At 41.1% G+C, this 25002-nt stretch overlaps 1 protein-coding gene across 8 annotated transcripts in view; it reads left to right on the top strand.

Moving 5' to 3' along the window:
* Positions 1-25002, top strand: part of FAM168A (family with sequence similarity 168 member A) — a 156190-nt gene that overhangs the window by 7700 nt on the left and 123488 nt on the right. For 4 of the 8 annotated variants that reach the window (XM_078390224.1, XM_072993442.2, XM_072993437.2 and 1 more), the window contains one exon: positions 24463-24560. The exons of the other annotated variants lie outside the window; for them this stretch is intronic. The gene's annotated coding sequence lies outside the window, so the exon portion shown is untranslated. The remainder of the gene's footprint in view (positions 1-24462; positions 24561-25002) is intronic. 8 annotated transcript variants of the gene reach the window in all.

Raw genomic sequence — 25002 nt, 5'->3', positions numbered from 1 at the left:
ATCCCCTCTGGCAGGAATTGTATGTCTGTTTCACTCAAAATGAAGATAGGGTAGAGTAGGTTTATAGACACAGCTATGAAGGGACCTTTAGCTGGATGGTGGTTCTTGGTGCCTTGGCTGGCTAGGAATATCTAACATGTCTGAAGATAGGTATTAACAACAGGGACATTCAGCATTGTGGATTATAATTTGCACTTGAAACAAGGTGGTTTCTGCCTAGTGTTAACAATGAGCTTAAAAATGTTTTTTTGCAGTTACAAAAGCATGTCTTTAGAGTGAAGCACCATTAATTACTCCTGGAGAATTAAACCCAAACAATGAAGACAGCGGATCGCTAATTAACTAAATATTTTTCACAAAGCTAGGCAATATTAGGAGGAATGCAATGTCAGCCCATAGTAAGCTTTGCAGTAACATTTCTCGACCTCTCACATACAATATTAAGCTGCAGTTTGAAGTAGGGTAAGGTGGCAACTGGGGAGTGAATCTTCTGTGCATCTTCCCCTCCCTGCATCACTCCTGGCACATGTCCTGCTGGAAGCAGCTGTGGCCCACCAAAAGCAGCATACCCTGAAAGGTGGGGGGGCATTGCAGGGCTTGGCATTTCGGGCCTGGGCCAGATAACCAATTGTTGTTGTTTAGCTGTTAAGTCGTGTCCAACTCTTTGTGACCCCATGGACCAGAGCATGCCAGGCCCTCCTGTCTTCCACTGCCTCCCGGAGTTTGGTCAAAAGAACCAATAAATAATCATAAATGTCTTAGAACTGCAGAGCAGGAAGGGACCCTATCCATCGTCAAGTCCAGCCCTTGTCAAGGTACTTATGGCAGAAAACTCATTGCTTCAGAGGACAATATTGTTGTTCATCTGAGGTTGTATTTATCTAATTTTCAAACCTACTAAGGACTAGATGATTTTATTAGGTCCTGATGCATAAAACCTTAGAATTCAAAGAGGATAGACTTTCTTTTTTGAATGACTGTATATGGGAAGCCCAAAAGTAGACCGTGACCTCAACAGACAATGCTTAACTAATCTGACAGTTTCCTTTATATTGTTATGTGCTGTCAAGTTGCTTCCATCTTATGATTTTTGTTGTTGTTACTTAGTTGTTTAGTCATGTCTGACTCTTTCTGACCCCATGGACCAGAGCATGCCAGCCCCTCCTGTCTTCCATAGCTATATGAATATTGTTATGTGCTGTCATGTCACCTCTGACTCATGGAGACCCTATACTTGTTTCTTCCTTTAAGGTCTTATTGTTAAAAGCTTTGCTCATCTCTTACAAACTCAAATCTATGGCTTAATTTATTGAATCAATCCATTTCTTATGTAGTCCTCTTTTTTTCTTTTCCTGTTGGTTTCAACTTTCTCTGTCTTTATCAGTGATATATGTTTTCTCATCATGTGTCCAAAGTATGGTAGCTTCAGTTTCATCATTTTTTGCTTCTAGAGAAAGTTCAGGCTTGATTTGATTTGCCTTCCTAGTGCGCCATGATATACATCAAAATCTCCTTTGACATCACATTTCAAAATAAGTAATGCTTTGTTATGTCAGTTTTCTTCAGTGTTCAGTTTATACCCCATACACAGTAGTAACACCATAGTACAGATTATTTTTGCCTTGGTTTTCAGTGGCACATCCTTCCAAGCAAGGAACTTTTCTAGTTCATTCATTGCTGCCCTTCCAAGTCTCAGTCTTCTTCTGATTTCTTGGATGCAGTATTCATCTGGACTGATGATTGAACCAAGTTCTTCAATGTTTTCAAACAAAACCAATCCAGATAAAAAATAACACAAAAATATAGTGCCACCTAAAGACTCACGTTGTCACCATATTTTTGTACACTATTTTGTTTTGGTTTTATTTGGATACAGTTGGACAAACAAACATGGCTGCGTCTTTGAAAACTACAAGATCTTCAACTATTTGAGCTTCTTCATTGTCAACATTAAATTATGTAATTAGTTTAATTACTCATTAATCAATATTCAGTTGCAGCCCTGCTTTTATTCATGAAAGCTCATGCTGAATGTTTGATTTTTAATGGTCCAAATAAAGGTATCAGCTCTCCTACATTTGTATGGTATCATCTGTGTATCTTAATTTATTGACATTTCTTTCAGCTATTTTCACTTCTCCTTTATCTGAATCTGATATAGCTTCCGTATGCTATGTTCTGAATATAGATTAAATAGATAAGGAGAGAGAAAAATATCCTTGTCTGACATCTTTTCTTATGGGGGACCATCCCTCCATATTTTGTCTTAACACCAGCTTCTTTTCCAGAGTATAGATTATGCATCGGGACAATCAAGTGTTGAGGCATACACATTTCTTTTAGAGTTATCCATAGCTGTTCACAATCAACACAAAGACTTTGCCGTAATCTATAAAACACTAAGATCATGGCCACTGGTCCCATCACCTCTTGGCAAATAGAAGGGGAAGATATGGAGGTAGTGACAGATTATACTTTCTTGGGCTCCATGATCACTGCAGATGGTGACAGCAGCCATGAAATTAAAAGACGCCTGCTTCTTGGGAGGAAAGAGATGACAAACCTAGACAACATCTTAAAAAGCAGAGACCTCACCTTGCTGGCAAAAGTCCACATAGTCAAAGCTATGGTTTTTCCAGTAGTGATGCATGGAAGTTAGAGCTGGAACATAAAGAAGGCTGACCACCGAAAAATTGATGCTTTTGAATTGTGGTGCTGGAGGAGACTCTTGAGAGTCCCCTGGACTGCAAGGAGATCAAACCTATCTGTTCTGAAGAAAGTCAACCCTCAGTGTTTACTGGAAGGACAGGTCCTGATGCTGAGGCTCCAATACTTTGGCCATCTCATGAGAAGAGAAGACTCTCTGGAAAAGAGGAGAAGGGGATGACAGAGGACGAGATGGTTGGACAGGGTCACTGAAGCAACCAACATGAATTTGACCCAACTCTGGGAGGCAGTGGAAGGCCTTGCATGCTCTGGCCCATGGAGTCACAAAGAGTCAAACACGACTTAATGACTAAACAACAACAAATAAAGCACAAAGGGAATTTCCACTAAAATTCCTTGGTACTCTCCACTAGCCGACATCTTGCCAGATGATCTCGTGGGCCTGTTCCTTTTTTGGACATAACCTGGCTGTTTCTTGCTTCTTCTACAGTAAAGACCTTTGGCCAAAATCCTGTTCCAAAGTAATTTGGTTAGTGTTTCCATGAGCAGGTTTAGAATTTTCCATAATTTTCTCTTGTCACTTTAATACAGACTTAATGATTTTCTCATTGTTATTGCTTAAATAATGTTTAGGCTGTCTTTCAGGATTAATGAATTTCCTAAGGACTTTTACAGTTGTCTGTAAAACATTTTAAAAGGAAAGAGGCAATGGCATTAAAATAACAGAATTGCATAAATCACACGAAGCTGTCAAATAAAAATATCAGCAGCAAATAAAGAGGTGTTGAAATAGCTGGGAGAGGGGGATTGCTTTCACCTTGAAAACAACTTTGGATTGTTTTCTTCCACAGGAAAGAGAAGTAGAAACAACAACAACAGAGATTCTTGTGACTTCTTAAAGATACCATTAAACTCTTCGTTGTTGTTTTTTTAACAGTAAAATAGCACCAGAAGATGAAAACAGTTAAGGCAGCACAAATCATGCAGTGGGGTTTCAAATATTTGGGGATCCACGTTTAGTACATACACCCTAAAATAGGCTTGGAAACAAAAAGGCAACCAATAGAACAAATTTAGATTTAGACATTTTCTGTTTGAAAATGAAGGTGTTGATGAAGTAAAATAAACACTTAACATTGCAGATGCATGTTCCTGTCTGCATGTTTGCAGAAAAGGAAAGGAAAAAAATCCATGGAAATCACAAAAGGGCTAATAAGATGGAGGCCTGAATGGCAATTTCCTATGAATCACTTCTGGTAAACGATCATTCAGTTTCAACCTCTGTGCTGAGGAGGGTGGAACAATAAACACCATAATGTCCTTTTTTGTTGTAAGAGTTGCTTAAATGGGTTGTTTGTTTTTTAATAACGGTGTGATCCACAGGACTCATAAGTGCCTGTGATTTTATTCACATGGAAATAGCTTTGTAGTATTTTGACTCAAAGGTCTCCTGTTGCGGTTAATATCTATAATATGCTTGCTGATCTACTCTTTTTATCTCCCAAGGATCTGGTCTTGTGTTTCCCATATGGCTGAGTAATTAGTCCAAGAGTCCATTCTCTTTTGCTTTGGGTTGCCAGGTGGTTACTAGGTAGCTGGTTGGTTTTCCTAAGCAGGAGTTCATGATAGCCCTTGGTGCTTAAAAACCTCCATTGCAGAATTCTGGAATCTGCTACCCTTGCACATGAGAGGACATGAAATATTTTATAAGGCAAGAGGAGAAGGGGACGACAGAGGATGAGATGGTTGGACAGTGTCATCAAAGCAACCAACATGAATTTGACCCAACTCTGGGAGGCAGTGGAAGATAGAAGGGCCTGGCGTGCTCTGGTCCATGGAGTCACAAAGAGTTGGACACGACTGAACGACTAAACAACGATAGAAAGCATCACTAAGGTCATATAACAAATCACAAGCCCTGCAATGCTACACTGCGACAGCCACAATTCGTTTGCATCAATTAGCCTTCTTTCCTTCCTTCCTTCCACTTCTGTACCACCCTGTTAGTGTTATCACTTTCTAGATCACATGTGTCCAACTCAAGGCCCGCGGGCCAAATCTGGCCCGTTGGGCTGTTTCATGTGGCCCTTGCAGTGTAGCAGGGTCTGGGACCCCTGCTACTATGAAGTATACCAGGGGTCTCCAATCCTGGTCTGTGGTCTTGGGAGTACCAGGCTGCCAGGACAGAAGAGCGGAAACAGGAGGTGTTCCTGGACTTCATCTCCCAGAAATACTGGCCAGTAGAGGTGGTGATGTTGGGAGTTGTAGTCCAAGAACATCTGGAGGCCCAAGGTTGAGGAGCACTGTGCTAGACCACTTTGTTTTCCCATTTTCTGCAGAGGTTGAACAGTAGCGGGGTAGATATGTCACTCTCTGGATTCTAAGTGAATGTGTATTTTTCATCTACTAGTTCCTCCTGGTACAAACTTTTTTTTAAAACCCCAACATTCTGGTTTTTCAAGATCTGTCTGTTTCTGCTGCTCTGTTCTGAGAACAGTTATGTAACCATTTTGGCAAGAAGAAAATCAAGGCATTTGCTGCTTTATTTCAGTGAGGACTGTAATTCTTGAAAGGGTTGCCCATGTCTTAAAAGCAAGTATAACTTAAGAATGTACCACTGAGCTCACACTCTTTGTAATGCAGTCGTGCCCCGCTTAACGATTACCCTGTATTACGATGAATCTGCTTCACGACGATGTTTTTGCGATTGCAAAACGATGTTTTAAATGGGTTTTTTTCGCTTTGCAAAAATCGGTTCCCTGCTTCAGGAACCGATTCTTCGCATTACGATGATCAAAATAGCTGATCGTTGGGTTTTCAAAATGGCCACTGGGTGCTCAAAATGGCTCCCTGCTGTGTTTTTGGACGGATTCCTCGCTATACAGGCACTGAAAATGGCCGCTGTATGGAGGATCTTCGCTGGACGGTGAGTTTTTAGCCCATTGGAATGCATTAACCAGGTTTTAATGCGTTTCAATGGGTTTTTTATTTCGCTTTACAACGTTTTCGCTCTACAGCGATTTCGCTGGAACGAATTAACGTTAAGAAAGGCACCACGTATAGATATAAAGAATAGATACCTTTATATAGTCTTAGAGATACAACCGGCCCTTTGAGGGCGACCATAATGCCAATGCGGCCCAAGATGAAATTGAGTTTGACACCTCTGATCTAGGTGGTCATGTAGGTACAGTACTATTGAACAGTTGATAGACCTGTTACTCTTACTTTGAATTTTCTAGTGGATTTGCAACTTTCAAGCTTTGAGTAGTATTTTTTTAAAACTTGGATGAGTTTAAAAATACTGTAAAAGCCTTCACTTTGGCACCTGACCTGGGACTTTTTCCAGGCTTATGGGTCTTTCTTAGTTTCCATAAGAATTGGGGTGGTGGTGTGTGGAACAAGATGGGAAGCAGCTTCAGAGGCAGAGCCTATGCTTTGTTCTAGGTTCCAGGTCCAATCCGTGTCGTCATTAGTTATGGCTCAGCTTGTAGGCAATCCGAACTCCTGGACTCTGGGGAGTTGTGTTCAAGTCCCCCCCTTGGCCATAAAAGACACTAGGTGGCCTTGATCCCTTTCATTGTAAGAATGAAGTGGGGCATGAGGAAGGCCATTTGTGGTACCTTGAATTTCTTGGAGGATAGGTGGAATGCAGTAGAATAAATGTAAATAAACAATAGCTAATTTAGTCCATTTTCATCTGAAATTTGTTCATTTTTCTCTTGTTATTTGGAAAGATGAATTTCACTGTTTCTGTTCCGTTGAAACTAGATGACCTCCATATTTCAGCACTCTAGCTGAATTTTTGGGGCTGGGGAAGGGACTAAAGTTGATTATTTTCCTCCGAGTTCATCATGCAGCCCATTTAATTGCTGAGCATCACTGAGAAAAATGTAAACTGTCTCAACGGAACTGCCATTCCAGACGGCTCCCATCTATTGCAGTTAATTATTTGCCACCTCCAGTGCTTTTAAAGAGGAATAAACTCTTTTTAGCTGTCTTGGATTCTCTCTGAGATATACACAAGTGGATAGGCTTGCAGAGGGCTTCCCTTATTAATTAGAAGTGCCGCTCTGGTGTCATTACTTAATTGGATGCCACAGGAGCTTGACACAATGCTTTTAATTAGAGGAGGGGGTTGTAGCTCAATAGTAGGGCACTTGCCCTCTGTGCAGATGGTCCTTCGTGTCTTCAAGTAAAAAAAATCTTTCTCAGGTAGCAGGGCTGGGAATGTTCTCTGCCAGGTGGAAGAGATAGAAGAGGCCTGGGGGGATCAGTGATAGAAAGTATTGTCTCGTCAGGAGATCTTCATAGAAACGGAGTAATGCCAGGTGTGTATTTACATCTGTTGTTTTAGTTCTAGATGCAGGGGTTATTTGGGAGTAAAACCAGGCTACCTAATTCTTTCCATTTGATTCATTCTCTCTCCTCCAATAACTGTTGTTTTATCCTAACCCTTTAAAGTTGTTCAATTAAAAATGAAATTGCTCAGCAGCTATAACTCTTGTAACAATGTTTCCGAACTATTAACTCATGTGACATCCTTCTGTGGTAGTTTTCAAAGAGGTAGCCATTGTAGTCTGCTCAGCAGAAAAAAAAACATATTAAGACTAACAGATCTATTTCCTTATGTACACATCCATTTTTTGTTTAAACAATTTATATCTGGCGTTTCCCCATTGCAGAACCCTGTGGCAACTCAGAACAAGAACGTTTTAAAAATCCAGACATAACGTAATGTAAAATCACAATGAATTTCATTATTGAAACATTATTAAATACGTTGTTGGTTAAAACAAGATGTATCATTTGGTATATTTTGAAATTGCACAGAGAGCATCTCTCTGCTTCCTAAGAGTGGCTATCCTTGGGAAACACAAAAGTAATAGCAATGGGTAGTTTAATAAGGCTTAAAATTTACTTGACCATTCCTCATATTTCAGTGATTATGAATTTGTGTCACTAAGTGGATTTTGGATCTTATGTGATCCGACATAGCTATGAGCAGTCAGCTAGGATACCACAGGTACAAATGAGTGCTTTGATGATGGCAGACATCTTTTCAAGTAATATTTTTAGTATTTTTTAAAGCATTTTTATCCTTTTCTTTTTGGTACATTTTTTAAGTACCCTGTGTTGTTGTCTCCAGATTTTGAGCACTGAATGGAACTGGACTTCCAGCGATATTTCTGTTTTCTCCTCAGATGCATTTTTTAAAAGGGGCTAATCCTCTTTGTGTAAAGCTTCAAAAGCCTAGATATTTCTCCTTGTTTAAATTATTTGAGGAAAAGGAAGTGAGTTGCCTTGGACTGTAGCCATTAATGATGGACTGATAAGCATTATAGTTTGCAACTTTCAGAATTACATAAGAAAAGGAAATGTCAGAAGGCATTATAATTACCCAAAGCTATAAAAAACATTGTTAGCAAGTGAATTGTATTATGATTATAGAACTATTCACAGGCTTGAGGAGCAGAGAATGAGGGGGAGTTATTCCGCTTAAACCTAGGTTGCTTCAGCACGTAAAAAATGTACTTTTAAAATCAGTGATGATGTGCTATTTTATTTTCAAGAAGACATATTTACAAGATACTCTCCACTGCTGGGATTGATTTTTACCAGAGAAAGCTGTGTTATTGCTCAGAGGAACTCTTATTAAAATACCAACGCTGGACAGAGATAACCGTAGCAGTTTGCTCTTAGGAATGAATATAGTTGTTGACATAAGAACATGCACCCATAAATTAGGAACATTACCCTTGACAACACCAGGCTGTAGGCAGTCCTAGAAGTACATAGTTTTATTTGGTCATCAGAAGGATTTTTTTGATGATGAACCCATGGCTGAATAATGCTTTTTGTTCCTCCATGAGAATTATTTTTCAGGCAAGTAAAGGCACTAAGCAAGTAAAGGCACTATCCAGATATGTAGCTTTCTACATATCTGGATAGTGTAGGTCAGCGGTTCTTAATCTTTTCTTTACCATGGACCCCCTTTAAATATCTTTTGTTGCCATGGACCACCAAGACTCAACTCAAGATTTAAAACCCTTAAGTGCATCAAATATTTATTTAAAGTTTCTCATGAAGGGTCTTCATATTTGGTTATTGTTGGGTTTTCTGGGTTTTGCTCTTAGTTGAGAAATTTCAAATGAGGCCCCCTCATTGCATTTTCATTATTACAACCAGTTATAGTATTTTTTCTAGACCATGTTCTTACTTTCCTGAAGCCCATGCTCCTTTTTTTTAAAATCGATGCTCTTTGTGGCATGTTCTTTATATTTACTCTTGAGATATCTTTGCAATTTTGATGGTTTCATGGCCTCATTGGATACTATTTCATCATACAACACTGTAGTACATAGGTTCCCAAAGTGTTCTATATGAACCCCCAGGGGTTGATTTTGACCTGCAGGGGGTCCACATCAGAGAGAGAAAATATTGGGGGTGCACGAGATGTAAATGGGAGTCTACGTGAGCAGATCCCATTAGGCAGATCATAATAAATATTTAGGCAATCCATAATTACACCAAGCACAGATTCTTTGTACATAATATTTCATAATTTTATTTATTTATTTATTTATTTATTTATTTATTTATTTATTTATTTATTTATTTATTTATTTATTTATTTATTTATTTATTTATTTATTTAATTCTGTTTATATCCCGCCTATCTGGTAACATAAAAGAAGTCGATTGCAAATCATTGAACATGGAGATTTAAAAGTATACAGTACCTAACTAATTTCAAACCAAATATTGAAAAACTGTTATCAGAACATCAGGTTCATCCCTCTCATTAACATTAGCTGTGTATTAATTTATTAATTTTGCTAACCTGATTCTTTTTCGTTCCAAATACAAATATTTAATTGCATTTTGTGTTTCTTCAATAAAGGTATGGATAAAAATTGTACATTTTTTCCTATACTTGTGCACTCTTTCAAAAAACCCTTAAAACATGTTTGAAGTTAATAGGTTTAGGAAAATGCGATATTAGGTAGGTGGGGGTCTACGGAAAACAAATAAGTCGGCAAGTGGTCTATGGGGCAAAAAAAGTTTGGGAACCTATGTTGCAGTAATTTGCTTGTCTCCGGGACCTGTACACGTGAAGCCAATCGACAGATATTCCTTGCTATAACAGCAACACCTTTTGAGATGACTGTAAGAAGCTTCATTTTGCTTCAAACAGGATGCACCCTCATCAACACCATCAAATTCAGCCAGTGATCCATTCTGAGGCTCAGCCAAAATGTATTGTTATGAAATGCACTGCAACAATATTGAAAAGTCTCTTTAAAGCAAAAAAGCAAAGCGTTCTGTTTACATACTGCCCTATAGCACTTAAAACACTCTCTGGGTGGTTTACAAGTTAATCATGCAGGCCACACATTGCCTCCCCGCCCCCAGCAAGCTGGGTACTCATTTTACCAACGCTGGAAGGACAGAAGGCTGAGTCAAACTTGACTCAGATACCTGGGATTGAACCCCAGGTCGTGAGCACAGTTTTGGCTGCAGTACAGCAGTTTAACCACAGCACCACAAGACTTTGTGCAACAGTAACCAAGTGCTTTTATTAGCAGAAATCTAGGAAGAAATACAGTCATGAAGTCCATCTGAATACTCCGTCACACTCACACTGACTGACTCCAGTCTCTCTTCCCGCGGCTTCTGACTGTCTGCACAGTAGCAAGAAATGTCACATCCTTTCTCTCAGCCATTCAGTATCATTTACTTGCACATTCTCACTTTGTGCAGAAATATCAAACAGTGATTTGCTATCAAACAGTTATTTTCATAGCCAATTTTTACTCATATTTGTTTTTAATGGAGGTGTGGTAGGTTAGAAAAGCCAAGTTTTACACGAACAAGCAAGAGAAATAAAGATTTTCTTTCTTTCTCTTTCTTTCTTTCTTGCAAAATATCATAACATTTTTTTCAAGCCTTTGTGGATCCCCTGTGAGGACATCATGCTCCCCCGGGGGTCCACAGACCATGGGTTAGTAATTGCTGGCATAGGTGATTCAGGCCACAAATTCATGGCTGTCTAGCTGTAGCAGTCTTCTTTCTAATTGAATTCTTGCTTTTGTTCTGTGAACTGTTGATGACTAGAATCTTCTTTTAGGCCAGTAAGGTATGGTGTTGTGTATTATGTGCTATCAAGCTGAAACAGACTCACAGTGACCCTAATAAGACTTTCAAGGTAAGTGAGATGTTTAAGGAGAGGTTTTACCAGTTTCAACCACTGCCTCTGAGTTTCCATGGCTGAGCAGGGATTCGTGCTAAACTCTCCTGGGTCCTAGTCCATAACTTCATCCACTACACTCGGTAATCCAATGTAAGGATAGAATTAAATGCTTAAAAAAACCCTCAAGTTTATGAATGTGAGATGTTGTGATTCTGTATCCATGAAATGGCCTGATGTTTCTGCATAATATGCCAAACTATAAATAGCAAAAAGCTGCCTGAATGTTGACAACACCAGTGGCAGCAGTCAAGATGGTCTACAGCAGTGGTCCCGAACCTTGGGCCTCCAGATGTTCTTGGACTTCAACTCCCAGAAATCCTGGCTAACAGAGGTGGTGGTGAAGGCTTCTGGGAGTTGTAGTCCAAGAACATCTGGGGGCCCAAGGTTGGGTACCACTGGTCTACAGGATGCCCTCTTCTGCTCACTATTGCTTACAAAGTGACAGCAATCAAAGGAGAATCTAAGAAACTGATTCCCTTTTTCCTCAGTTAACCACTTCTTACCCAAACACAAAACAAATTTCAGGGCTATTTTTCAGCAACAGCAAATAGTAGTGAGCAGAAACGGATATCCTGTAGACCAGGGGTCCCCAACCTTTTTAACACTGCAGACCGGCTGGGGAAGGTGGGGCACCCCCTTGTGCTTGCACGTGCGCTTGCACATGCACAAAGGAGCAGGAGGGTGCTTGTGCAGGTGCGCATGCACTCATGCGCAAATGGCAGCATGGAACTCATGCGGCCCCACGGGTGCTTGTGCACATGTGCAAATGGCGGCACGACAGTCATGCACTCGTGGACGTTCAAAAGTGGAGCGGTTGTGTGGGCACTGGCATGCGCGTGCATGCACAAAGAGGTGAAGGGTGTGAGGTCTGTCTCCGCAGCCCGGTCCGGCTCAAGCCAGGGACCAGGGGTTGGGGACCTCTGCTGTAGACCACTGGTTCTTAATCTTGGGTTACTCAGGAGTTTTGGACTGCAACTCCCAGAAGCCTTCACCACCAGCTGTCCTGACTGGGGTTTCTGGGAGTTGTAGTTCAAAAGCATCCGAGTAACAAAGGTTAAGAACCACTGCTGTAGACCATCTTGACTGCTGCCATTGGGGTTGTCAACATGTAGGCTGCCCTTTGCTCAGTTTATCACAAAATCACTGCTTTTCTCTTTTTCCTGTTTCCTGCCTTTTTTCTTCTTTTGAGTTTCCAGGGCTTATTTTTCCTGTCTCAATTCCTGCTATGTTTATTCTTAAATATCATTTTTGCCATATCATCTGCTCATGCCTTCTGTCTGCTAGCCTTCCTAAGAACTTATGTTTTCCTCCCCTCCACCTTCATTCCTCCACACTGTGTGATTGATCTTAGATACTGCAAGCCAGGCATTTTAACCTGCTGAACTTTATAATGCTGTACTGATAACCTAGTTTGACATCTAGCTTGGTGTTATATCTTGTTTCCCAGCTCTGTAACTTTCTCTTGTAATATCCACCTGTGGCCAGTGAAAAATCACACCCACAGAGATAGGTACAGGTTATTTAGGTACAGAAGAGTCAGATTCTCAACCGATATTCTTTTTTTCTGCTCAAATATAGTGGTTACTAACCAACTAGACATGAAAGTTGAGTGGCATTCAGAAATAATAAAAACGTCTAGGGCTTTATTGATTAAAACCAGCATTTTGAATTATGTCCGGAAACAGATCAGCAGCCAGTGAAGCTGCTATAAGAGGGGAGTTACGTGATCCTTGTGACCAGCTACAGTTAGCAGTCCGGCAACCGTGTTTTGGACCTGCTGAAGTTTCTGAACACTTTCAAGAGGCAGTCCCACACAGAGTGTAACTACGGCATGTGTCGCTATGGCCAGATCAGACCTGTCCAGGAACAGGCGCAGTTGGCGCACTAGTTTTAATTGTGTGGTCACCACCGTAACTTGCACACATATGGGAACATTAAGCATACATTTCAGAGGCAAAATAATAAAAACTTCTGAAATCTTTGTTCTGTGCACTTTGAGTGAACATATAGGAATAAAGGGCATAGACATCTGAAGATGCCCACTGGTGCTGCATTGTACTATGGGGTGGTAGTTAAAATCAAAGTACAGTGGTGCCTCAACTTACGAACTTAATTGATTCTGGAACTCCGGTCGTAACTTGAAATAGTCATAAGTCGAAGCACCATTTCCTACAGGAATGCACTGAAATACAATTAATCCATTCCGGCTGAAGAAAAAAATCACCAAAAAACCAACAAAACACTGCAAGACCCATCGGAAACGCAATTAATCCGTTCCTGCCAAAGGGGGTGGTGGAAAGAAAAGCAAACAAACTGTGCAAGACCCTTCGGAAATGCAAAAAAAGCAAAGCAGAAAGCAAACAAACTGTGCAAGACCCATCGGAAACACAATTAATTCGTTCTGGCCAAAGGAAAAAAAAAGAAAAGGAAAGGAAATAAACCGTGCAAGACCCATCGGAAACACGATTAATTCATTCCGGCCAAAGGAAAAAAAAAGGAAAGGAAAGAAACCGTGCAAGACCCATCGGAAATACAAAAAAAGCAAAGCAGAAAGCAAACAAACCCCACAAGACCCATCGGAAATGGGGAAAAAAACCAATGCTTAAGCTCTTTCTGGGTGGTTTACAATTTAATTATACAGGCTACAGATTGCCCCCTCCCCAGGCAAACTGGGTACTCATTTTACCAACCTTGGAAGATTGAGTCAACCTGAGCCCAGGATCAAATTCAGGTCACGAGCAGAGTCTTGACTGCAGTGCTGCAGTTTAACTACTGCACCACGTAGCTCGTTTATAAATGGAAGAAACAAGCAAACATGCAAGCAAACCATTTACATCTGGTCCTGCCTTCCGGTTGTGGGAATGTTTTATTTTGTTAGATAAATATTAAATTCCTATATAGAGACGTAGCACAGCCACTGTTCCACTCTTTATATATAGAGAGAGAGAGAGTGGAATGGTGGCTGTCCTAGGTCTCTGTATAGAATTTCATATTTATCTAACAAAATAAAACATTTCCACAACATTCCCCCCCCCACACACACACATCTTCAACACTACAATACTTCATTTCTAAGGTATGTGGCTCCCTGACTCTCCTCCCATTTTTTCTTCTAATAAGAAAAGGAAAATATTTGTTGCTTAGGAGTCTCCAGGAACAGTGATTCTCCTCTAGAAGAAAAGGCAGCCCACCTCTCTCTCTCTTTTTTAAATTAAATAGTCTTTTCAGAGAACTAGAAACCTATTTATAGCCACTTGTTTTTCTTCAGTTTTAAAAATTCAGGATTGTGGTGATAGTGATGTTAGTGGGAGTGCGCCTTGGACCCAAAGCTTTGCCAGTTTATTTTCTAAGGTCTTTCTGTTGGGAGATAAGAAAACAGCCCTGCATAGCCATTGTAAAACCATGTTCTCAAATTTCTTTGCTTGATAGGAACTCATGGCTATGGTACCACAAAATGTTAAGCCATGGTTTCGAATTTCAAAGCTGAACCTAGGTTTTGTGAGTCCCACTCCTTGTCCTGTGGTCTTGAGAAGCCAGGAAGCTTTCATTCGAGTTTTGGAATACAGCGGTGCCTCGCAAGACGATTGCCTCACGGGATGATTAATCCGCAAGACGATTAGTTTTTGCGACCACTTTTGAGCTTCGCAAGACTGTTTTTCCTATGGACGATTTTCGCAAGACGATGTTTGGGTCTGTGCTTTGCAAGACAATTTTTTTTTAAGAGTCGCTTTTTCGCAAGTCGGTGTTTTTGACAGTTGGGTCCGTGACTCGCAAGACAATTTTTTAACAGACACTTTTTCGCAAGACAAATGTTTTTCTGTAATATTTATAAAGTTTTTTGATTTGACTTTGTTCTGACTTTTTTTGCCCATACGCATTCATTAGATCTCAGTGCATTTCTATGGGAAGACACGTTTCGCAAGATTAATTGTTAATTGTTAAAAATTGTTATACATTTTTCTTGAACTTGTTATGCTTTATGTTGTAAGCTGCCTAGGGTGGTCGAAATGACTAGATAGGCGGGGTATAAATAAAATAAATAAATAAGAGTTTTTTTCCGCAAGACGACAATTTTCCCTCCATTGGAACGCGTTAATTAGATTTCAGTGCATTCCTATGGGGAACCGTATTTCGCAAGACGATGTTTTCACAAGACTTTTTTGCGGAACAAATTAACATCGTCTTGCGAGGCACCACTGTATATATATCTTAGAACTGCAGAGCTGGAAGACATCCTACAGAGTCCAGAGCCTGTCAAGGAGGCATAGTGGGGAATTCAACTCCCAACCTCTGGATCCACAGCCAGATGCCTAAACCACTGAACAAAACTTGTCATGATCTCTGGACCCGGGCAGGCTGTGGTTAGTTTTAGATTTCTTGGTGGTTTATGGAACAATCCAGTTCAAAGTGCAGTTTTAGAAGACTTGGATTTCTACTAAATGTATTTACGATTAACCATCATGATTTAGTGTTCTAGTAACTTTTCTTTAGAAGGAGGTTTCTCAGGCTTAAGCCCTTTTTGAAATGTCATTGAATTTACCAGAAATAATTCACTTGAAATCAGGATGGATAATGATTTAGATTAAAACAAAATAAATTTTTAAAATCATATTTTTGTTGATGTAAATTTTAAAAATTGATTTTTAAAAAACTTTGATCATGATTTAAATCAATTTGATTTTAAAAACGTTCTTGAGTGTTATCCATCCTGCTTGAAAGCAGCACACCTCTCCTAAGACCAAAACATTTTGTCTACTGGCTTTCTTTTTTTCCGGTAGGCAGACAGAGAATGATATGTTTGGAATTAATGGAGCTGCTCTCGCCCTGCCCTTCCAGGAAGCAGTGTGCCTGGAAAGGAACACTCTGCTGAGTGATGCCAGCTCATGCTTCGGGCTCTTCAGGCAGAAAGAATGCACGCCCAGCACCCATTTCCTCCAGCTGGATTGGGCTGTTTGTTTTCCTTCCTCCTCCTGATTATAGAATGGCTTGATTACAGATGCTTTTTAAAGAAGACTAAAGATCAGTGGGTGAACTGGTAAATAAGAACAAGTCAGCATTATGGAAGTAGGTTTTCCCTTGGGATAAAGGTAATTTATTCCCACTTCCCAGCAGCGCTAGCAAAATGGAATTGAGGTCTTTTCATTTTTCTGCTGGGTAGTGTAAATGCTGGAAGTAGATATTTTAAAAAATAATGTTGATTTAAAAAAAAAACAAGCTGCCTTCAGACAATAACCTCGATAGGAGGGTGGTGCAGGAATATTTGCATACAGTGGTGCCCCGCTTGACGACAACCCCGCTTGATGATGAAATCTCTCGACGATGGTTTTTTTGCGATCGCTATAGCGATCTCAAAACGATGGTTCCTATGGGTTTTTTTTACCTTACATTGATTATGTCCCTGTTTCGCGAACCGATTGTTCGCAAGATGACGATTAAAAACAGCTGATCGGCGGTTCGCAAAATGGCTCCCCGCTGTTTTCCGGAGCTATTTCTTCAAGACAGCAAAATGGCCGCCCTATGGAGGATCTTCGCTGCACAAGCAGGTATTCCCCTCATTAAACCGTTTCCAATGCATTCCAATGGTTTTTTTTTTGCTTGACGACGATTTTGCTTAACAGCAATTTTCCTGAAATGGATTATCGTTGTCAAGCGGGGCGCCGCTGTATGAGGTCATAATGTACAAATATTCCAGCACCACTTCACTACTGATGCCGTTGTCTGAAGGCAGGTGGTTTTTTGGAGGGAGGTGTTGGTAAAATCAACATTATTACCAGATAGATAGATAGATAGATAGATAGATAGATAGATAGATAGATAGATAGATAGATAGATAGATAGATTGCACAGCAGGGAAAAGCATTTAGGAGACAACGGCTCATTTTGCAGAGTTTTTCTATGTTGCTTTTTCAAAGAAGGCCTGCGAGAACCAGATAATTACTGTATCTTCTCTGCTTGTCCTTTCAGTCGTCATCCCCGCACATCCCTAACATAACATGTAGTCCATTTAAGGAAGCTCAAGCTTTTATAACCACTTTCCTCCTTTTAGTGGAAAACCAGAAAGAACTGTTAGGATCTAAAAGCGAACACCCATCCAGGTGTGTAGCAAATGCATTTGTTGTTTACTTTTCACAGCTCTGAAGGTAGCTAGGAGAGGCTTGCAGGTTGTTGATTCCCGGGGAAGCATTTATACCGTGGGTGTGAAATGTGGCCCTCCAGTTGTGTTTGGACTGCAGCTGCCATTGTCCCTCCCCATTGGCTGTTGTCCTGGACTGATGGGAAATGCAGTGAGGTATTGCCACCATGCAGGTAGACTTGCAGAAGGTTGACAGGTATATTAACAGGAACAATTTTTCATCAGTTTTTCATTTGTCTTTGGTAGGGCTGTTTCTTCTTTGTTAAGCTGTCTGGGGGTTGGGGGTCGCTTGTTTGTTTGTTCTGTTACGTTCACCGCTCGGAGGAGTGTTCACCACTAATTGGGTTGTACAGAAATGCAGTAAACAAGGACAAGGAAAATATTTGCTGACTTCAGGTGTGCCAGTTTCCAAGACAAGCTTGCATGAAGAGTGGATAGGACTTTGTGTCAGATCTGAACATCTGTTGACAGATCATAAGCAATGGTTAGGTTTACATTAGGTTGAGGAGCACATTATTAGGGCAGTGACATAAGAAGCATTAGTGCCACCATATAATATACTAGTTTCTCCTTGGTGCACTTAGGAGCCCTTGAAGGAATCATACAACGACTTGAAATGATTGCAGTAGGTTGTTTTCTTTGTATGCTAAGTAAAAGGACAAGGCCTTGAAGCTGGAAGTGGGAGAGGGGAGAAAATCTGCATTTTATGTGCTCCTTTCTGATGGGGGAAAAGTTCAGTGCACATGAAAACCTAGAAGTCAGGGACAATTTTTCTATAGGGATGGGTTGGTATGGAAGAATATTCAGTTTAATGAGCCCCTGCTTGAATTTTAACATAGTAGGAAGTAAAGGAGAAACATATGGTTTTTAAAAATAAAGGTAAATAAAAATATCAAAAATTGGGTTTAGAAGACAGGTTACAGGTTAAGAGATGATGGTGCTGATCTGTCCAACAGGGATCGCATTGGGCCATTGATCTGATGGGGAAAAGAGTCTTAAAAATGAACCTGCTTCTGAAATACTGGAAATGCCGTTGTTAGGTAGCAGGTTGTGGAAGAAACACAAGGGATGTTGGGGAAGAGAGATGTTTCTTCTCTGGCGGCATTTTCTGTCTTTCAGCCATAGGCATGTGAACCCTTTCTGCAGAACTGCAGCATCTGTATCATTTCAGGCACACCTAATATGGGCCAGCTTTCTTTAACACTGTGCCCTCCAAATACGTTCAAGCTACCATTGTCATCATTCCTAGGACCGGGAAGAGGATCGGTTTGAGGGAGGTGGATAAACAGATGCCCTCTGGAAATACTGTTCCAAAATGAAGAACTTGGCCTTGGCTTCCATTTACAAGTTATGGGGGGGGGGACGTTGCTCTCTCTCTCTCTCTCTCTCTCTCTCTCTCTCTCTCTCTCTCCTGGGGGTGGAAAATAAAAGGGCAGCCCATATCTAGGAAGCTTCTTTTCGTTTTCTGCCGTAGTGACTGACCACATTACAATTAGCATGATTTTAACAGTGGTGGGTGAGCTTCCCTCTGTCCAAATTGGATTAGTTCAGAATGAATATGAGCTGTTTCCCCCAAGTCAGAAATAGCTGGGCTAATTTTCTGAGCCAACCTGACTTTGGAAGTGACTCATTCCTCCCCTCCCAGCCTCCCTAGTCTTTCAAGTATGCAAACCCCCCCCCCCTTTGAATTGCCCTAACTAGGAGAGAGAAGCTGCACACTGGCTGGAAATAAGCTAGGGCTTTTTCTCTGAATTGGATTTCATTCAGGCCAGAGAAGATCTGGAGTGTTTGTAAAGTCCATCTTTCCTTTTCAGGTGGGCTTAATCAGCCCCCAAAGCTTGGAGAATTTTCCTGAGGGCTTTGATGAGTGCAGGGGATGTTTTAACAGAAAGTTTAACTCCACCCCTTCCCACTTTTTATTCAGTTATTTATTTATTTGTTTTTTTATTTATTTATTTAACTTATATGCCGCCCACACTACCCAAAGGTCTCTGGGCGGCTTGCAACAATTAAAATGCAGTAAAACAGATAAAACAATTAAAATAGATACTCTAAAAATGGCCATCAGGACCCACGGCTGATATTATTTCAATTAAAATCCTTCTGCAACAGGAAGGTTTTGACCGGGCGCTGAAATGTCATCAGCGTCGGCGCCAGCCGAATCTCAGTTGGGAGGGCATTCCATAGTTTGGGGGCAGCTGCCGAAAAGGCCCTTTGTCTACAAGCCACCCCTCTTACCCCCTTGAGGGACGGCTCTTTCAAAAGGGCCCCTGGCTATATCTTAACTGCCAGGTAGGTTCATATGGAAGGAGGCGGTCCTTCAGGTATCCAGGGCCCAAGCCATTTAGGGCTTTATATGTCAAAACAAGCACTTTGAATTGGGCCCGGGCAGAGACTGGTAGCCAATGTGATTTAAACAGAATCGACTTGATGTGTCCCCTAGCAGCCCCATCACTCACCAGCCGCACAGATTGATTCTGGACCAGTTGCAGACACTGGACCATCTTCAAAGGCAGCCCCACGTAGAGTGCATTGCAGTAATCTATACGAGATGTTACCAGTGCGTGTGTAACTGTCATGAGACTTCACTTGTCCAGGTAGGGCCATAGCTGGTATAATTTCCACAGCTGAAGGAAGTGCCCCTGGCCACAGAGTCCACCTGGGCTTCCAGAGTTAAAGTTTAAAACCTTTACAAAAGCTTGTGTCACAGGCTGACTCTCTCTCTCTCTCTCTCTCGATTGAATCAAGGAGTTGTTCTCCTGTTTACAAAACCCTGATCTAGAATCAGGCCATCTATGAATAGTTTAACACGGGATGTATGACAAGGCAAGAATGAGCCCCCTTCCATCTGTGCTCCACTCTGAGACAGATGGCTCTTGGAACCGGGCTGAGGAGCCTTGCTATCAGAGGACAACTTGGTCTTCTTGTTGCTGCAGTATTCCTGGACACTGAACCTCGACTTGTGATCCAAGGTTCAGATGTTGGGTCAAATCATATTTTAGTACACCATCTTAATACACGCACTCGTAATCTCAAGATTAGACCACTGTAATGCGCTCTACGTGGGGCTTCCTTTGAGGTTGCTGCAGAAATTACAGGTGGTGCAGAATGCGGCGGCCAGATTACTCAGTGGAGTGAAAAAATTCCAACATATTTCGCCCACTCTGGCCGCATTGCATTGGCTGCCCATCAGGTTCCGCATCGACTTCAAAGTGTTAACGCTTACGTATAAAGCCCTAAACGGTTTAGGGCCTCGATACCTGGCGGAACGCCTATTCCCACCAAGTTCTACCCGGGTCACACGGGCGAGCCAGGAGGTGAGGCTGAGGAGCTTAACGCCGAGGGAGGCCCGAAAAGAGAAAACAAGAAATAGGGCCTTCTCGGCGGTGGCTCCTCGCCTTTGGAATAACTTACCTCCTGGCATTCGCGGAGCTCCCTCGCTGGGCACCTTTAAGAACCTATTAAAGACTTGGATGTTTCGGCAGGCCTTCTCTCCAGATTACTTTTGATTTTCTTCTCTCCTTTATTGTTTCCCTATTTTTAATTGTTGTAATTATGCTGTTTTATGTTATTGTATTTTATCTCTGTTGTTGGCCGCCTAGAGTAGTCCACCACGACTAGATAGGCGGGATATAAATTAAATAAATAATAATAATAATAATGAGCAGCTGCTTTACTGGTGCCCTGGCCCTTCTTCACCCTGTTTTCTCACTTGACATTTCTTGCTGCATCTGAACGGGGCAAACTGTAGTTACCGGCAATCCCTGGCACCTCAAATCTTGATTTCAAGTTTTGATTGCAAGGCAGCCTCTGAATAATGTGGGATGCAAAGTACACATCTTAATATTAGAATAACCTTTCTACTTTTGGTGTACAGAGGGTTGCTATGAAAACAGTTTTAATCTGTACTTTTTGAAAGCATCCTTTTGGCTGTGGACGCTGATTCTGATCTGTGTTAGTAATCTTGATGATGGTTGTTCTGGTCTGTAAAGTGTGATACTATTTATAAGGTCTTACACTGCCAGCCGCCTTCTAATTATCGCCTTGTTTCGAGTTTGTGTTTGCATTTTCTCAGGGCTTGAAATAAGACATACGTCTTTGCTTGAATTCCACAATGCTGGACTATTATGTTTCTACATGCAAACCACTGGATAGCATTTTGGTAAAAATAAAAACTAGACCTTTACCCTGTTAAAATGATCCTGTGGATGTACAGTCTTGGCCCTCCTCTTTTCTCTCTTAGACATACTCACCCCATCCCTCCCCCAGCCAACATCTTTTCAGCCTCACTGAACTGCCAGCTTGCTTTTGCCAGTTATAAATCTAGCCAAGTGGTGTGTGTGGGAAAAGTACACATCTTGGACTCAGACAGTAGTCCTGTTCACAGCCTGCCAGTCAAGAAAAGAATTTCATTAAATTGCAAATGTCTTTTAAAAAAACACACAGGTAAAAAAAAAGCCCAGCAGAACTAAGTCAAATGTTTGCTTTGTGTACATAATACATTTTCCCAGTCAACTAAGTTTAGTGTAGCTAGTATTAAAAATATTGGGGTTATGCAACACAGTTCTTTTAGATACAATTGCCATTAATTTAGATTCTAGCTGCTTAAAAATAAAGTGAGTAGGTTAAGCAAAACAGGGACTTGAAAATCAATCATGTGTTCTATCCAGCACAGAATCCATACATACACGATAACCATGAGAAGGAATGTATCTGTAGAATTCGCACAGAGATAGTTGACATATTTGTGGACCAATAACTCCTGATGTATTGCTTCCAAAGCTATCATAATGATCACACCACTTGAAATATTGCTGCTGCCCTCTTTAATAACTGATGGGTAAAACCTCAAACTGTACATGTTATTTTGCATGTATTAAGTACTATCCTTGCATTGTACCCTTGGTGATTTAGAATAATTACCACACCTTGCTTCCATTTTTGGCATAGATTGAAATCTGTACTCTGTAAGGCATGCGTTAATGGGAAAATGTGAAAAAATCCATCTATCCAATTTTTCATTATTATTTTTAACATGAAGGTTGTGATGACAACAGGATAATTAATTAGGAAGCAGTTTGCCAATCTGAACATAATAACAGGGTTTAATTTGCTTGAAGGGATTTCAGATACTGCCTTTTTTTTACTGAGTCTTGGCTCTGAAAAGCAGCAAGGAGCATTGTGCTGGTATCAATACTTTTTTTTGAAAACAAGACTTAAAAGCCATTTGTGGTGTGATAGTGGTGGACTACTGTGGATTGACTAACATACCTTACAAGATAGTTGTAAAAATAACATGTTAATGCGTGGGGAGAATCAGACACAGCTTTGAGTTTCTTCAGAGAAAAGCAGGGTTTAAAATCAAATGAAAAGTCTGCTTTCAGCTTTTCAACACATATGAGGACAAAGAAGGGAGAAGATTCATAGGTTCTTTCCAGTGAGTTATGGGATGATGACATATTCCTCTATTTGGACTCATATTTTTTCCAAGCTCTTAATAGTCCAGCAATCTCCCCTCTCGCTGTGTCCACAGTGAACTTTATTTCCATCAGGAAGAAGATGGAAAGCCTGAAAACTTACTATTGTTGTCATCCATCAACATACAAATTGCAGCAATTGGCTGGATGGCCCTGTGTGGTTCTCTGGGGAGCATTTCTAAGATTAACTTCCTTCATGTGTTGGAAGTGGTAGCTGCTGGGTTTTTCTTATCAATGGAGGAAGTTGCTTCATAGAAATGACCTTTCTAATTAACTAGGGTGAGAAAGGCTCCTCAGGGAAAGCCAAATACCTGGGTTGGTTGAATGCAGTACTGCCTTCTGTTGTTTTCTTTTTGGTCTTTTGAGTAGCCTGTAGTAGAATTGCCCTTTGGTAGCTTCTGCCCCATTATCCATGAGCATTTTCACTCTGTGAAAAGAGAATGTAGCAGCCCCTTCCCATGGTTATCATTATGTATTCTGTATTTGTAAAGACCTGACTTCTCCAACCAGATGGGTGGGATTCCAGCTCTCATCAATCTTGGGCAGCAATGTCATGGGTCAAGATTTGCATGTGTGCTTGCTTCCCCCACCCCCAATAATAATCTACCCTGAACATTTGGGATAAATCAAGATGTATACTTGAGATTAAGGTAAAGGTAAAGGTTCCCCTTGACATTGAGTCCAGTCATGTCCGATTCTAGGGCGCAGTGCTCATCCCCATTTCCAAGCCGTAGAGCCAGTGTTTGTCGAAGACAGTTTCCATGGTCACATGGCCAGTGCGACTAGACACGGAACGCTGTGACCTTCCCACCGAGGTGGTCCCTATTTATTCGCATTTACATGCTTTTGAACGGCTAGGTTGGCAGGAGCTGGGACAAGCGAAGGGAGCTCACTCAGTCTTACGATCTGCTGGTCTTCTGACCCTGAAGCACAGAGGCTTCTGCAGTTTGACCTGCAGCAGCACCATGTCCCTATAATTGAGATTATAGACAGCTAAAAGGGAATAATAATAGAGTGTGGCAGTGCTTCATAATAATTTGGATTATTACTTTTCTCTGACTCACTTAAGACGGAACTTGATGGTACCTTTTTCTTTGACCTAGAAGGTCTGTTTGTTCCGTCTTGTGTTTATTGCTGTTCATCCAATTTCAGGAAGTTTTCTCCAAGACTCTTGGAAGGAAGCCTGTGTCCCCAGTTGCCTTGACAAATAGCTGTGTGAGGCAGGACTTCATCAAATGGGTTTGAATTATATGAGATCTGTTTCTGGAAGTCAGTAAGGTAACTTGGAATGAAGAAGGTGCCCAAAGGGAAAGACATTGAGAGATTGCAGAACCTGATCTGACTGTGCTTGCTTTATGCTTCTCCTTGGACATGCAGTTTGTAAGAGCACATGTGATACTCTGGGTTTCAAGAGGCTTCTTAACTGTCAGGGAAGGACTAAGAGAATTAAGAACTTTATAGGAGCACAATGCTTGTTAGAAAATAGGAAAATGCAGCTGTGTGCTGTGTTTTGTGCCTTTTTTTTTACACTTCCTATAGTGTACATTTTCCTGGAATCCTTTTAATCATAAGTCATTTCTAGCAGGCAGGGTGGATAATAATCAATGATTAAAAAAAAACAACAAATTGATTTAAAGCATGATTTAATTTTTTTAATCCAGTTTTAAAAATTAAAATAGAGATTTAAAGCAACTGAAATCAAATCCACCCTGCTTTAAATCATAATATCTTCTTCATCACCATGCCATTATCTGTTTCTAAACAACCAAGGGACACTCTGGAGTGAAGTGTGAAGGAGCATCATGCACATTAGTAAGAATCAAGGGGAGAACCTTGGTTGTTTATACCATTTGCTCAAAACTGGCTGTGAGTGGCTGCGTGTTGTTGTTTTTTGTCATCACTTACTTGGTTGTTTCTCTTTGCCCTTCTAGAATAGTGGAATGCTGTGAGGATCCCACCTACCCCACAGTGACAGACAGAATAAGTTTGGAATTATTTTCTGCAGTAGGATACCCTTTACCTATAAAAGGTATGAAACCTTTACTTTGCTTTATGATGATGATGATGATGACTGGAGATGAGCAGAAAGCCCTTTGTTCCAGGTTGTTCCAGGTTCATCAGCACAGCACCACAAGCGCCACACGTTCTCTATCCTGATCCCACCGGGTTCACCCACTCACCTGTTCATTGCTCATTCCCTCCCTATTGAGCGATCTTCTCCGCCTCCTCCAGCAGCTGCCCGCTCACAAGTAGCATTGTCGGAATCCCTACCCTGCCTCTTCATCTGAGTGGGTTGCTGCTGGAGGAGGCAGGAAAGGGAAGTTCGTGCTTCTGCCTGGCCTGGAAGATAGTGTGATGGGAGGAAATGATCAGCATGTACTGGCAGGTAAATGAGCGAGCTGGTGGGGGTAGAAAATGCACAGCACCTGTAGTGCTGCAGTGATGAATGACGACAACCTGGCACAAAGTTT

This window comes from Pogona vitticeps, chromosome 3, assembly GCF_051106095.1.
Source record: "Pogona vitticeps strain Pit_001003342236 chromosome 3, PviZW2.1, whole genome shotgun sequence".
Lineage (NCBI taxonomy): Eukaryota > Metazoa > Chordata > Lepidosauria > Squamata > Agamidae > Pogona > Pogona vitticeps.
Note: the sequence above shows the minus strand (reverse complement) of the source record. Positions and strands in the feature narration are given on the sequence as shown.